The following is a 16526-nucleotide window of genomic DNA, read 5'->3' as shown; positions in this document are numbered from 1 at the left end:
CCGGTGTAATAAATCCTCCCGCAGAGTCAGTTTGGCGGGATCTGGGGTGGGGGTGGGGCAGGAGATTTAGGGTCTGCAGCTTTGATTTCGAGAAGCACGGCGTCCTGGCGGGAGGCCGACAGCCTGGAAAGAAGGTGGGGGGACGGGGCAGAGTCGGCCCGCCGGTGGGCCGGCCGAGGGCTGGGTTTCTCAGGAGCGAGCACAGGGCCGGCTTCTGCAGTTAGGTGGGGTCTGGGGGCTCGGCCCTTCCTTGGGTGCCTGGTGAACTGGCTTCTGAGTGCAGGGGGCCTGGTGGGAACAGTGGAAAATTACAGAGGCAGAGTTTTGGGGAACTGCCATTTTTGTTTTTAACGTCATAATACGGGGTATGTGTTTTTCAAAGTTCAATAGGGCTTCAAGGCTCCTGTCCTCCGAGCCCCAACCCCAGGGGCAACCACCTTTATTTCCTTTAGCTATCTGATAACAATTTACCTCCATATTTACAATACTATTTTTCAATATCATCGTAGGCATTATTGGCTTCCACCATGCAAGATAAGGATTGGTCTCTCTTGCACACACATACACACACTTCCACTCTCCCACCTCACAGGGAGTTGTACAGTGACATTTAAAGCACAACACTCAGGGGCGCCCGGGTGGCTCAGCCGGTTGAGCATCAGACTCTGGATTTCGGCTCAGGTCATGATCCCGGGGTTCATGAACTCGAGCCCTGTGTCCAGCTCCGCACTGACAGTGTGGAGCTTGCTTGGAATTCTCTCTCTCCCTCTTGCTGCCCCTCCCATTTGTGCTCTAAGTAAATAAATTAAAAAAAAAATTTTTTTTCATTAATAAAACAGAACATTCAGTATTTGTATTATGAGTAGGTAAATGCTGTTCCCAGCTGAGTATCCTGGCACCAGATTACATTTCTCTCCCTGTGCATCTTCCTCGCCTCTGTCTCACCCCCACGTTAACAACTGCCTTGTTTTGTTGGTTTTATTCTCTACATACCTATCATTAATTTTTCTCCAGAACCCCTCTGTGTGTGTGTGTGTGTGTGTGTGTGTGTGTGTGTGTGTGTGTGTGATCCAGGTAATGGGCCCTATTTGTTTTTTCCCTGAGACTTCGGTCCCCCAGCTCAGCCTCCCCCTCTTATCTGAGCTTGGGAGAGCTCAGAGCACTCTTCCTTCAACCTGAGCCTGGAGATTCCTGTCCCTTCTCTCCTGGGTTCCTTCCATGCCCATCTTTCTCTTCATTGGTTCACTCCCTCATTTTGGTGGTGCTCCCTCTCCACGAGCTTCCTAAGAAAAGGGTGTGTGAAAGGTAAATTGTCTTAAAGCCATGCACGCCTAAAAGTGCCGTTAGTCTGCCCTCCCAAGATGAAGAGTTTGGCTGGAAAGAGAATTTGAGATTGAAAGTCATTTCTCCCATTATTTTGGAGGCACAATTCCTTGTCTTCGAGTTGCCAGCGCTCCTGGTGAGAAACCTCATCCCCCTCTCGTTACTGATCCTGGTATGTGGCTTTCCTCCTCTGCTGCACACACTGATAAGATCATCTCCTTATTCTTGACATTTAGACAATTCAAGATTAAGTACCTTGGTGTGGGTCTATTTTCATTCTTCTGATACACTGTGGGTCCTTTCAAACCGGCAATTTACATCCTCAGTGCTGAAGGAGACACAGAATCTGAAGCAGGCTCTGGGCTCTGAGCCACAGAGCCTGTCAGCACAGAGCCTAATGCGGGGCTTGAACCCGTGGACCATGAGATCCGTGAGTTCTACTGAGACAAAGTTGGATGCTAACCGACTGAGTCACCCAGGTGCCCCTGTCCCTGAAACTTCATGAGTATATTTACCTTCTTATTTTCCATCTCTTTTTCTACTTTCTGAGGGATACTCTTGAGTTTATGTTCTATCCTTCCTACTGAATTTTTAATGACCATTATAAATTTTCAAGAACTGTTTCTTCCTCTCTGAGTATTCTTTTATATATGTATCACCCTCCTTTTTTATGGATCTTTCTGAAAATCATTATAATTGTTTTTTTCTTCCATACATTATCTTGGTTTCCTAAATTTTTTCTTTTTTTTTTTTTTTTTTTTTTAGTTTTGGCTCAGTCTTTAATGTTGGGGGTTGTGTATGGATGAAAACTACTTAAGAAAAAAAAAAGCCTCTCTTTAGAAATATAATAAAAAACATATAAGCTCCCCTGTTTAGAAAAAAATACCGGGGTTTTATTCAACAAAATGCTTTGTTAGGTAAAGTCACTAGTGTAAAATTTACAATCCCAAATTAGATTGCATTTTGCTATATACTATATTTTCTCTTCTTAAAAACTCCTGACATCCAAAGAATAAAAAATAAGAAAATGAATTTGCATTAAAACTTGTTTTCAATATAAGAAATGCACAGAAAACACTTCCTACTCTTGAATCAGTCACCAGATTTGTGAAACTTTAGATAATTATTACATTAATCATACATCTTAGGCTATGTCAATAATATTAATGATTCTGTAGACCTTAAAAATAAACTGTCAGCTATTTTAATAGCAATAGTCAGGAATAGCAAAGAATTGCAATCCGGGACAAGCAAGCTACAGCTAAACCATAGGTAAGTTCAGAGAACAAAGAAGAGGAATGTGCTTTCATAGAGGAAAGAGGGAAGTTGGGAGGGGCTGTTGTAAACAAAAAGTTCATTGGTGTAAACGGGGAGTTTGAAGTATAGTGGCTTCTCGTTGGCTGAGCTGTTGCTGGGGCAGAAGGAAAGCCTTCCTTTCCTCCTGCTAAGGCAGTACAGTCATATCAACTTACCAGGCACCTCTCCTCCCGTTGGGTCTGCAATGGATGACAAGTGGTAGGGTGTGAGAGCTCCCACTTCTGGCCTCCTGACTCCATTTTAAGTGAGGTTTCCTTTCATTCTTCAAAGATCTTGATCACAAGGGGGGGAAATATAGGTATGCCTGGGTGGCTCAGTCAGTTAAGCATCCAACTCTTGATTTCTGCTCAGGTCATGACCTCACAGTTCGTGAGTTCAAGCCCCCACATCAAGCTCTGCGCTGATGGTGCAGAGCCGGCTTGGGATTCTCTTCCTCTCTGCCTGTGCTCTCTCTCTCTCAAAATAAATAAATCAACTTTATTTTAAAAAGGGGAAATATATATTTCCCCCTTTTGATCAAGATCTGTCTCTGAGAACATCACTGATCAAGACTCAGGTTTTCCGTATTTAGTAGTTTTATTTCTCGGTGCGAGGAAGGACCTCTCCTGGTTGTCATGTCCTACGTAGGAGGGCAAGTACACGGCAGCTGGGAATCACTTAAGGCCACATTTGAGTAACAGAGAAGGTTAGGAGAGGGAAAAGTCTCAGGCACTTCCCACTTATACAAGATTGTAAGCACTGGAGATCATCTCCTTGCTGGGTACGTCATTTTTGCAAAAGTGTTTTGACAGGCAATAAAATGCAAACCTTAAAATGATTATACAAGACAGAAGAAATAACAAGACAATTCCAAAGTGAATGATGGTTCTAAACCAGGACCCTAGGTCTGAAAGTAGCCAACTGAAATGTTTACTGGCACTCATTCTACCTTCGGGGAGAAAAGTTGTCCTTGTGGAGGCAAACCCAGAGTCACATACGCCTCCTGGAAGTCCCCACTTACAAAAGCAGAATAGTGAATACTATAGGAGCACACTGAAAGAATTAATCAAGTGCATTTGGGAAGAAACAGTGCAGGTATAAACATGAAGCGATACCTGATTAACTTTTTGTCAAACAGCAAAATTCAAAGGTATTTTGAAACAGCACTGCTCCTGGGGTGCTTGGATGGCTCAGTCAGTTGAGCATCCAACTCTTGATTATCAGCTCAGGTCATGATCCTCAGGTCCATCCCAGGGATGGAGCCCTGTGTCACTCTGCACTGAGTGTGGAGCCTGCTTGAGATTCCCTCCCTCAGGGTGCCTGGGGACCTTAGTCAAGCGACTGACTGTGACTCACGCCATGATCTCGCAGTTTGTGGGTTCAAGCCCTGCATCCGGCTCTGCGCTTGACAGCTCAGAGCCTGGTGCCTGCTTTGGATTCTGTGTCTCCCTCTCTTTCTTTCTGTCCCTCCCCAGCTTGAGCTTGCGCGCATGCTCTCTCTCTCTCTCTCAAAAATAAATGAAACTTAAAAAAAAAATTCTCGCTCCCTCTGCCCCTCTTCCCTGTTGACACATTCTCTCCCTCTCTGAAATAAAATGAAACAGTATTGTTACCTCAAAAGAACCATTTAGAACCAAATGTTACCAACAATACTGCCTACCAGGTTGCAAATTCAGAGACCATGATTTTGGATAAGAATCCAAAGTCAGTTAATAGTTCAGATGAAGGAAAGACTTTTTTGAATTCTGAACCTTCTAACCCTTCAAAAAGTTTACAGGATCATGAAGAAGACCGTAATTCCAAAAGTTATACGGGCCTGGTCCGGACACCTTGGGAAAGCTGTCTCCTCATATGTCATCTGCTTCAATTCCAGAAAATCTTTCCTTTCAGGTCACCAGATGGTGTGCAGGTCTGGTCTGGTTTTGATGCTTTCTTTGGAGGTGTCGTGTGAACCCAAGAGTCTATTCCCTGGAATTTGGAGGCACAAGGGTTGGCTAACAGTACCTGATAAGGGCCTTTCCAGCGAGGTTGAAGGGAGTCTTTCTGGGAGTGTCTCTTCTAATAGACAAACTCTCCAGGTTGCAAAGTGAGATGCATAGGGTCTTTGTCCCCCACGGACGCAGTGTGAAAAGATTGCTCTACGAAAGCATGGTTATTTCTGATAGAAGCAATTAGGCCTTCACAATTTTAAGTATGTGTCCTTTTATCAACTGTGGATCAAAGGAGACAGAGGCCAGTGCATTGGATGTCCTGTGACTGTCTCAAAGCCTGACAGCCTAGGAGTTCCAAAGGGGGTGGGTCTGAGATTTAGAAGGACTAAGTGATGATATCAGCCAAGGTGTTTGGCAGGTCTCTACAAATCTTGCCAATTAAGTCGCACAATACATTGCCGTTACTGCATTCAACTAGCCCTGAGGCCTGAGGATCGTGTGCACGATGAAAATGTTGTAAAGCCCGCAAAACAGCACAGACTCACTGAAGCACCTGAGTGGCGAAATAGGTTCCCCAATCACTAAGGAAGTGCAAGAGGGACCCCCAGATAAAGATGCTGGTTCATGAACACTCTCATTCTGTCAGCAGACCGATGGTTTAATGCACGTACAGTCATAAGTGGTGGGAATTTTAGAATTTCTGAGAAGGCCAGATTGTTATTTGATCTAACCCAGAGTTCTCTCTTTTTATTAAACCAACAACGATTAGATTTCCCATATTGTTTTTCCTTTAATGGGGCCAATTGTTGGGTGTCTCTGTTCAGTTTTCCTAATTACGTTTTGGGAGAACATCCCTTTGGAACATGACAGAGGTTTGGCTATTGAGTCCCTTGAAAGCAGGATTTTTTTTTTTATTTTTTATTTTTTTGGCAGAAATATGAGAAAGGTGGTTTCCTTTGGCCTCCAGCGAGTCAAGTCTGGAATGCCCAGAGACCTTAATAATAGCCAGAGCAGCCGGCAAAACTATGGCATCTACTAAATTTTGAACATAGGAGCCATTTTAAATTGTATCCCCATTGGAGGCAAAGACATCTCGTTGTTTCCATAATCTTCGAAAGTCATGAGCTACCCCAAAGGCATACTATCAGTATAAATGCTTGTGGTTTTACCCTTGGCTAAGGTACAGCTCACGTAAGGGCATATGCCGACTCAGCCTGCTGAGCAGGAGTAGCCAGAGGTAAACTGCTATCTCAGTGACTTCAAAAGGAGTGGCAGGAGCATCCAGCACTTATTTACCACTTTTGTCCTTTAAATAAGAACAATTGGGAAACCAATTGGGAAAACAATTGGGTAGGGGAGCTTTCGGTAAAAAATTGAATTGCCTCAGGGTGGTCAAACGGTGATGTGTCAGCATTCAGCAGTAGGGAGGGATTTCATCTGCATGCTCTTAGCCCTTGTTCTCAGATCAGATGTCCTAAGTACTGAACACCCATTTGAGCAAACTGCAATCTTTCTTTGGAGACTTTAGGTCCCTTTAAGGCCAAAAGTGTTAACAGATGGATGCTGTCACCTGTGAAGAGGTTTGAGAAGGGATCAGAGAAGCAAATCATCTACATATTCTAACAAAGTAGAACCTACCGAAAAACTTCTTTCATATCAACCATTTCCGGTGGGTTTTTTTTTTTTTTTTTGAGAGAGAGAGGGCGCAAGTGAGCAAGGGGCAGAGAGAGAGAGAGAGAGAAGCGGGGCTCACCCCAGGGCTCATGTTCACCTGAAGCAGGGCTCGAGCTCACGAACTTTGAGATCATGACCTTAGCCAGAGTCAGATGCTTAACGACTAAGCCACCCAGGCGTCCCCATCCGTTTCAGCCTTTAAGGTTTGTGAAAAGTGAGGACTCTGTAATCCTGGGGCATTACTGTCCAGGTGTATTTCCATTCTTCCCAAGTGAAGGCAGGAAGATATCGACCATCCTTTTCAACTGGAATACTAAACAAGCAGCGCCTAGAGCCATTACAGTGAAAAATTTGCTACCAGGGAGAATGGGTGTCCCGTAGCACATGGGGGTTACAGGAGCAACAGGATACAGAGGGGTAACAGCATTATTTATTTGTCCTGGACAGACCTCCATCCTCAGCCATTGGGTTTTCTCATGGGTAAAAGAGGTATTACAGGAACTAGGGCAGGGGGTAATGAGGGCCTGAGCCTTGTAATCGTCTATTATGGGCTTGATGCCTTGAAGGGCTTCTTTATTTGGAGGGTGTTGATTAGTTCTGGGGAGAGGTTTTGAGGGACCTATTTGAATCTTGATGGACGATGCCCTGTGGATTCTGCCGACATCAGTTGGAGATTCTGCTCATAAGGAGAACTGTAGCTGATCCAACAGGGATGAACAATCCGCGACCCCAGGATCAGCTATAGTGCTGTCAGAGGCGGAGCCAGTAAGAGATGTCAGAGGGTCATTTAATTCACTTGCCTGGCTATTTTGATCACTGCTATTACTGCTAGTTTGATTTCTCTTTGGGGGAGAAAAATTCCAGCATGCCCCTTTCCTAAGATATCTCAGCCAATAAGTGAATAGGGGTGGAGGAGCTAAGAAGAGAGGGTGAGTGTCTCTCAAAGGGCCTAGACAACCGGGAAAAGGTTCAGAGACAGGAATCTGCTGAGGTTTATTAGAGACTCCCACCTCTTGAACTGGTTTAGCACTTCAAGGCAGAGGCTACTTTGTGGCAGTCGGGCTGAGCACCAAGAGCGTAGCTCTGGTTTCAATGAAGGGAGAGGGGTTCATTCCCAGCCTGGGGAGTGGTTTCTCTGAGCCGGTTAAGAGGGAAGATTGGGAGGAGCCCCTGTAGCTCCTCAGAGCCCCATCTCTTGCGATGAGGACACTGGAAAGGCTGGCCAGAGGGCCGGAGGTGTCTGAGTGCTTGAATTTGTATGATTTTTTTTTTTTTTTTTTTTGCCACCCTGGCTCTTTGCAGTAATAGAAGAAACTTCTGGTTTTGCTTAGGGACCTTTATTTGCTGGAGTTGAAAGTTGAGAATTTTAGCAGTCTTTCTTTTAGGTGACCCATCTAGGGTGCCAGAGAGCTTGCTGGCCAAGTTAACTACATCTGGAGTGGACATGGCTTCCCATTCCATCCTGGGGTTTTCTTGGGGTGTTTTTGTTTCTGTTGTTGTTGTTGTTGTTTTAACAGAGACAGATCCTGGTTCAGTCATTTAATAAACAGAGTTAAATGCTACCCAGGTGAATTCAATATCTAAAGGAAGACCAGAATTTTCTTTGAAGACAATTTGGAATCAGTAATATTAGTCACGAACAGGTTCATCAGGCTTTTGTATACAAGCCTCAATTTTGATCCAATCAACAGGCTTAAGAAAAAACTACTACAGTTGCTTGGTGGAGATTTCCAGCAAGGGTCCTAGCATCTTGCCAAAAGTTAGGGAGTCTGTTTCTCTCTATCCCTTTCAGGATGTTCCCATCAGGATCTTTTCATGTGGTGTTTGACCTGCTCCTCATCAACCATCCCATGTGGGCTAATGGATATAAATCTGAGAAACCAGGTCGTTAAATTTGAATAAGTTAAATTCTTCAGCAAACCTATGGGGATCCTCCGTTTAGGAAACTGTGGCTCAAAATTCATCCTTAATCTAGAGAACATACGAAATCTGGGGTTTATTTGAGTCCTCAGTAGACTTAACTTTAAAGAGGCAGGTTTTGCCGTGCCTCGGTGGCTCAGTTGGTTGAGCATCGGACGCTTGATTTTGGCTCTGGTCATGATCCCTGGGTCACAAGATGGAGCCCAGAGTCAGCGTGGAGGCCACTAAAGATTCTCTCTCCCAGTCCCTCTGCCCCTCTCCCTTGCTTATACACTCTCTCTCTCAAAAAAAAAAATAAATAAATAAATAAAATAAAAATAAAGAGTCCGGTTTTAATAGATTCAGGAGAAGAGGGAGTGGGGAGAGGTTCAGAGGAAAAGGGAAATTCGGTGAAAAGAGGAGAAGTGAGAAGACGGGGGTGCAAAGGGGGCAGGGATGGTGAAGAGGGAAGAGAGGAATATGGTGCCTGGAGGTGGAGCCTGAATAGAAGGCAGCGGTGCACGAGCAGACAAAGAGGACAGGAGAGGGGAAAAGAGGTCTCAGAAGCCATTTTTATTTATTTCAATTGTTTGTTTGCCTCAGGTAAGTCAGAAAGGGTATTTTTGCAAAGAGGGGCACCAGGATGTCTTAGTTGGTTAAGCATTTCACTTTTGGTTTTGGGCTCAGGTCATGATTTCACCATTCGTGGGTTCGAGTCCCATGTTGGACTCTGTGCTGGCATTGCAGAGCCTGCTTGGGATTCTCTCTCTCTCTCTCTCCCTCTCTCTCTCTCTCTCTTTCTCTCTCTCTTTCTCTCTCTGTCAAGATAAATAAACTTAAAATAGTATTTTTGCAAAGAAGCAAACTTAGAATCCTAAAAACGTTTGGAAGCCTCGAGTTACCAATTAAAATAGGCATCCCATTCAGTTTTTTGTTTTTGCTTTTTTGGAGCTGCGGCTTTCTGATTTACTTTTGCGTAAAACAAACTTGGAGAGATCAAAAACGTCTCATAATGGACATGAACTATGAAATTCTGAACTGCTTTTGCTTAAGTTGGTCCATTTAGTTAGAAATGTGCTTGAGCTGGAATGCAAGCTGGTGCAGCCACTCTGGAAAACAGTATGGAGGTTCCTCAAAAAATTAAAAATACAACTACCCTATGACCCAGCAGTTGCACTACTAGGCATTTATCCAAGGGATACAGGTGTGCTGTTTCGAAGGGACACATGCACCCCAATGTTTATAGCAGCACTATCAACAACAGCTAAAGTATGGAAAGAGCCCAAATGTCCATCGATGGATGAACAGATGAAGAAGATGTGGTATGTATATACAATGGAGCATTACTCGGCAATCAAAAAGAATGAAATCTCGCCATTTGCATCTACGTGGATGGAACTGGAGGGTATCATGCTAAGTGAAATTAGAGAAAGACAAAAATCATATGACTTCACTCATATGAGGACTTTAAGACACAGAACTGATAAACACAAGGGAAGGGAGGCAAAAATAACATAAAAACATGGAGGGGACAAAACATAAAAGACTCTTAAATAAAGAGAACAAACAGAGGGTTACTGGAGGGGTTACGGGAGAGGGGATGGGCAAAATGGATAAGGGGCATTAAGGAATCTACCCCTGAAATCACTGTTGCACTATATGCTAACTTGGATGTAAATTTTAAAAAATTAAATTAAAAAAAAAAAAAGATGTAGCAAAAAACAAAACATACTAAGAGAAGTTCTATAGACTGAAAAAAATGATACTGGAAAAGAAACCTGGATATCAGAAATTAAAGAGCATTCAAAATGGTAACTATCTGGGTAAATATAATACGTTAGTCTTCTTCTACTTAGTTATTTAAAACAAAACATGTTACTTTGTCTGAAAAAAAAAATGTGCTTGAGCAAGGACTACAGTTTTTACTCATAAAACCAGCCTGGACCCCAGAAGAGGGGGTGAGGGGGGGTACACTCTCAAAGCATTTTGATGACTGGTATCCCATTTCTTAGGGATTTTTCTCCAGGGTAAAAAGGAAAAATTCCTAAACAGTACAGTTTCAATAGGAACAGCCTAGTCTCAAAAGGAATCAATCAGACCAAAGGTCGAACAAGTATTCTCGGGAAGGACAAGACCTGAGACAGATTCTGAATCAAGCCTAGAGACTCAAAACACAAAGTAGGGCTTAAAACCGAGGAGAAAACTTAACTTTCAACCCCCAGTGTTGACAAGAAGCAGTGAGCTCAACCGGCCGTAGGGGTGCGAGCAACTGTTTGTTTACCAGCCTTGAAGTTGTTGGGGGCAGGGGGGTCTTCTCTGGATCCAACTTTAGATCACCAAGTGCTGTTAATCCTGCAAATAAAACTGTCCTGGGGGCACCTGGGTAGCTCAGTCAGTTCAGCATCCAACTTTTGATTTCGGTTCAGGTCGTGGCTCCCAGGGTCATGGGTTCAAGCCCCGCATTGGACCCTGAGCTGAGTGTGGAGCCTGCTTAAGACTCTCTCTCCCTCTGCCCTCTCCCCGACTCGCAGCGGGCGCAGTCTGTCTTTCAAATAACCAAACCAAACTAAAACCTCATCCATTATTTTCACAGATAAAATGGGTCTATTCAGAAATAGCAGAGAATTGCAATTTGGGACAAGCAAGCTGCGGCCAAACCAGAGGCAAGTCTGGAGAACAAAGAGGAAATGTCTTTCATAGAGGAAAGCTGGAAGCTGGGAGGGCTGTTGTAAACAAAAAAATCCATTGGAGCCACTGGGGCTTCCAAGTACAGTGGCTTCTCATTGGCTGGGCTGTTGCTGGGGGAGGAGAAAAACCTTCCTCCCCCTGGGGTAGTATAGAAATAGCTTAAGTAGTATCAATTTACAAGGCACCTCTCTTCCTGTTGGGTTCACAATTGATGACAAATACTTGGGTGTGAGAGCTCCTCCTTCTGGCCTCCTGACTTCATTTCAAATGAGGTTCCCTTTTGTTTTCACAACTCAAAGTTGATGTAAGCCTTTTTTCATAAGAAACAAAGTTTTCCGAACTCAGCACAAACCCCTAGCAGATAAGAATAATTCTCTACTTGTTCTCTTTTGCGGTAGAGGGGTGGTTGTTTTTAAAGATAGTGTTTTCTCAGCATTTTCCCTAGAAGTTGAACACAAGGCAGAGTTTGTGTGTGTTTGGCTTACCAATGATTTTCTCCCACTCTGAAGACCCTGGGCTCTCTGTGGGTGGTTGTTTGGGGCACCTCTGGGCATGGGGACTGCAGAGCTTCTCTACAGAGGGACCAGTTTGAGACTTGCATATTTTGATGGGAGGGCCCAAATTTCAGTAACTGTAGGTCATTTCTCTTGAGCGGGTCCGTTTTTCCAGAGAAGAATCCTCCAATTGTTCATCTGGGAGGTAGCCACCAGGCTTGCTCAGATCAGGTGGAAAAGGGCCCCCGGGGTCTCAGGGTACAGGCTGGGACTCCCAACTCCATTGCCTCGACCTCATTGTGTGCCTTTGTCCCCCATCTGCTGGGCTTGGTGACCTAGAATCTGAGTATGTCTGGTCTGTTTCTGCAGAGAGTGAACTTCCTATCTCCTAGTAGGGTGAGGGGAAAGAAGATGGGTTCTTACTGTCCCTGTGTCCTCTGTGCCACCTCTCCCCTGACCTTCTGAGGAAGCTCGTGTTCACTATAGCCTCCTAGGCCCTGACAGGACAATTCCAATTATTCAGTCTTCTAAGGTTGTCTGTCAGGGGTACTCTTATCTTTGTCCTTGGGAATGTACATGTTTTGTATTTTTTAACAAAGCTTCTTTAAAAAAATATGTTGGGGAGCCTGGGTGGTTCAGTCGGTGAAGCATTTGACTTTGGCTCAGGTCATGATCTCACAGCTCATGAGTTCGAGCCCATGTCGGGCTCTGTGCTGACAACTCAGAGCCTGGAGCCTGCTTCGGAATCTGTGTCTCCCTCTCTGACTCTCCCCGACTCACGCGCTCTCTCTCTCTCTCTCTCTCTCTCTCTCTCTCTTCAAAAATAAACATTCAAAAAATTTTTTTAATAAAAAAAATATTTATTTTGAGAGAGAGATAGAGAGATAGAGCTCGAGCAGGGGAGGAGCAGAGAGAGAGAGACAGAGAATCCCAAGGAAGACTCCACACAGAGCCCAACTCAGGCTTGAATTCACAAACCTGTGAGGTCATGACCTGAGCTGAAACCAAGAGTCAGCCACTTAACCGGCTGAGCCACCTAGGTGCCCCTCTTAATTAAACTTCTTAAAGCCCCTCTTAATTAAACTTCTTAAAGCCCCTCTTAATAAAACTTCTTAAATGCAGTTTGGAGAAGGAAGAGAGAGATACAAATGTTTTGAGTCCATCTGGTTTAACTGAAAGTTTTCACTGGTCTTTTGCAATCGCGAGATTGTGCCTATTCGGTGCCAGCCTCTTCCCAAAAGCCTTCTCAACTCCCCATCCGTTTACTTATCTATCTGTTTATTTAACTGTTGTCTGGTTTTGGTGCCCCACCCCAGCCACAGAGCCCGGTGGAATACTCATGTAAGCAGACCAGTTAGAGGCCAACTTGATAAGGCTTGTCATCGATAGATGCAGGACTCGAATCTGGGTTTTTGAATCAGACCCAGAGCTCTTTCCACACAAGAGGCCAAGTTAAAGATTCATATGCTGCCTTGCAAGCCTCTGACTTGGACAGGACAAGAGAAACTTTAACTCCCCCAGAGAAAAGATGAGCACTGCCCTCTGCAGGGTGGGCACAGTGGGGCCTCTGGGGGGTCACCTAAAGGAGATAGTGGGTAAATGGTCATCTGTCATGGGTGCTCTACCAGTGCGAGGTCACTGGAGAACCACTCAGATGCCTTCTGATTCTCAATTCTTTAATTCTGTGCAACCCACCAACCCAAACACATATCATGCACTCAGGGCTGAGATTTTTCCCCTGGAGTGATACGGACCAAAGAGACATCGACGTAAACCTAACAATCCCCCCACCAGTATCCTAGCCCCCCAAACTTGACCCACTCAGTCCCCTGGATCCTCCCTGAGGCTGGAATCGTGTTTCCAGATTTTTGAACAGATGTTCCATTTTGGAATTCAGGAATAAGAAATTGGAATCCCTGGGAATTCTTGGAAATTCCCCCAATCCTAAATTATTCTTAAAACACTTCCAACTTTCTTCATATTCTGTACTCGTTATTACGTACATCTTAAAATTTTTGTTTAACAGATAAGAAATGCTAAGTTTGGTGGTGTTCACAGAGCACCACAGCCCACGGTGAATACTCAAACACTGGAAAACGCCGGTGCGTGTTGTTGGGTAACATTTGGATATGTAACATTCAGATCTTTTAGCGAAGTGAATAGCGTGACACACAATCATGTGTGGAAATTGCCAATTTAGGGATTTATTTTTGCTTTCAAATCTTGTTTTTTCTTGGAACACCACTCATAAGATTTGTAAGAGGTATACTGACCTATTAATATTTATTTTGTTGGCAACACAGCTCAGCACCAGAACAGGGCCACACACACGCACACACACAACCTATTAAAACAACCACAAGCAAGAGTGGCTATATGATGAGCACACCCCTCCTCTGTCTTCCTGTTCCTGTTCTCCAAAACGTCAGCCTTAACTTCAGCTTGGTGTTGTCGGCACTTTCCGCTCCTGGTTTCGCTTGACGTCAATGGAACCCTTCAAACCAGTCACGCCTCTCTGTTGATTGTTACACTTCGATTCTCACGGGAGATCGATAGCATTTTTCCTGTTTTCCCGATGCCTTTTCCTCAGGATTCATGATTTGGAAAAACCTGCTGATCTCCCAAGGAATGTCCAGAAGAAATCCCTGCATGCAAACACCAGGCTGCAGTTGGTCTTTGCCTGATTTCCAGAGGAAGAGCCTTGTTCAACAAAATAGCGTCATAAGTGAGAGCATGCACGGAAGGAGGGAACACGGAGAGTTTGGCCACTCATGCCTGATGCAGCCTTTGTCATTCCCTCAGGGCCACCTGGGAGCAGTCAGAGCCCCCAGCCCCATTCTGCTCTTCAAATTCGGCATTCATTGAGCACCAACTGTGTACCAAGAACTATGCCAGGTGCAGGAGACACAGCCTCTGCCCTCGGGAGGCCTGCTGTCATCCAGGGGACAGCTCAGGGATGGGGTCTGGTGAAGCCGAGCGGGGGAGGTGGCGGTGACCCCAGCCTTGGCCACCAGTTGCTGCAGCCTCTATCCCATTGGTCCATCCAGAGCTTCAGCCCTACCTCCAGGGACAAAAGCCCCCAGGAGATCCTAACTCTGTTTTCCTTGGAAATCCCAGTACTCACTTCAGCCCTCTGGCCATAGCTGCAGGTGCACCAGCACGCCTGTGTGGGGCTCTGTCTCTCTGGGGCAGCCAGTGGAGAGAAGGTAAAGGCAGGCTTGAAGAATCTGCTTTATTCCTCATGTCTGTCGTCTCTAGCTGTCAAGTCACTGGAAAGCTTAGAAGGGCTGTGTGTGTACTGGAAGGAAGGGAAGGCCCCAGAGAGGCTCCAGAAAGGCCGGGGACTGAGACCTGTCCTGCCTTCCACCTGGAAGGGAAACTTTCCTCCACCAGAAGCGATACCAGTTGGGTGGGGAGAGCAAAGGAGGCAGGGAGGGAGGAAAGAGTGATGGGTTCCAGACAAGGGTGAGCTTAGCAGGAAACTGACAAAGCTTAAGCTTTAGGACCCCTCACTGGCGAGGACCTCATCCAAGTTCCTGGGAGAGGCCCGTAGCGATTGCTGAAAATTGGGAAAATTGGGAAGAAAAGTGTGGCATAGATAAACCATAATTAAGACAACAGTGCTTTCCCACTCTGACGTTCTTTGGTCACACTTCCTTTCATGTTGGGTCGTGTTTGAAGTGGCTGTGGCATTATGAGTATAGTCTGGCTGAGGGGAAACCGAGTCAAGAGTGCATATATATATACGCGACCTTCAGTCACTTCCTAGTACAGTTAAATACTTTCTACAACCCTTCCTCCAGTGTAGGAATGGCTTTAGGATGTCCCTACCAAGGCGCCTGGGTGGCTCTGTCGGTTAAGTGTCCAACTTTGGCTCAGGTCATCATCTCAAGGTTGGTGAATTCCAGCCCCTCATTGGGCTCTCTGCTGTCAGCGCATAGCCAGCTTCGAATCCTCTGAACCTCCCCCCTGCCCCTCCCCTGCTTGTGTGCTCTCTCTCTCTCTCAAAAATAAATAAGCATTAAAAAAAAAAAAAAAAAAAAAAAAGATACTCCAGAGGCAAGGGAAACAAAAACAAAAATGAACTATTGGGATTGCCTCAAGATAAAAAGCTCTGCCCAGCCAAGGAAAACAATCAGCAAAACTAAAAGGCAACCGACAGAATGGGAGAAGATATTTGCAAATGACATATCAGATAAAGGGTTAGTATCCAAAATCTGTAAAGAACTTATCAAAATCAACACCCAAGAAACAAATAATCCAGCGAACAAATGAGCAAAAGACATGAATTGACAATTTTCCAAAGAAGACATCCAGATGGCTAACAGACACATAAAAAAATGTTCAACATCACTCATCATCAGGGAAAATACAAATCAAAACCACAATGAGACACCACCTCACATCTGTCAGAATGGCTAAAGTTAACAATTCAGGCAACAGATGTTGGCAAGGGTGCGGAGAAAGAGGATCTCTTTTGCATTGTTGGTGGGAATGCAAGCTGGTGCAGCCACTCTGGAAAACAGTATGGAGGTCCCTCAAAAAATTAAAAATACAACTACCCTACAACCCAGCAATTGCACTACTAGGTATTTATCCAAGGGATACAGGTATGCTGTTTCGAAGGGGCACATGCACCCCGATGTTTACAGCAGCACTATCAATGATAGCCAAAGTATGGAAAGAGCCCAAATGTCCATCGATGGATGAGTGGATAAAGAAGATGTGGTATATATATATATGTATACATATGTATATATGTGTATATATATATACACACACACACAATGGAGTATAACTCGGCAATCAAAAAGAATGAAATCTTGCCATTTGCGGCAACGTGAATAGAACTAGAGTGTATTATGCTAAGCTAAATAGGTCAGTCAGAAAAAGACAAATATCATATGACTTCACTCATATGTGGAATTTAAGATATAAAACAGATGAACATAAGGGAAGGGAAGCAAAAATAATATAAAAACAGGGGGACAAAACATAAGAGACTCTTAAATATAGAGAACAAACAGAGAGTTGCTGGAGGGGTTATGGGTGGGGGGATGGGCTCAGTGGGTAAGGGCATTAAGGAAGACACTTGTTGTGATGAGCCCTGGGAGTTACAGGTAGGGGATGAATCCCTGGAATCTCCTCCTGAAATCATTATTGCACTGTATGCTAACGAACTTGGATGGAAATTTTAAAAGAAAAAGCAAAAAAAAGAAAG

The sequence above is a fragment of the Herpailurus yagouaroundi genome, unplaced genomic scaffold (genome assembly GCF_014898765.1).
Source record: "Herpailurus yagouaroundi ecotype Mexico unplaced genomic scaffold, PumYag 195, whole genome shotgun sequence".
In the NCBI taxonomy this organism is placed as follows: domain Eukaryota; kingdom Metazoa; phylum Chordata; class Mammalia; order Carnivora; family Felidae; genus Herpailurus; species Herpailurus yagouaroundi.
This window is presented reverse-complemented; position numbering follows the sequence as displayed.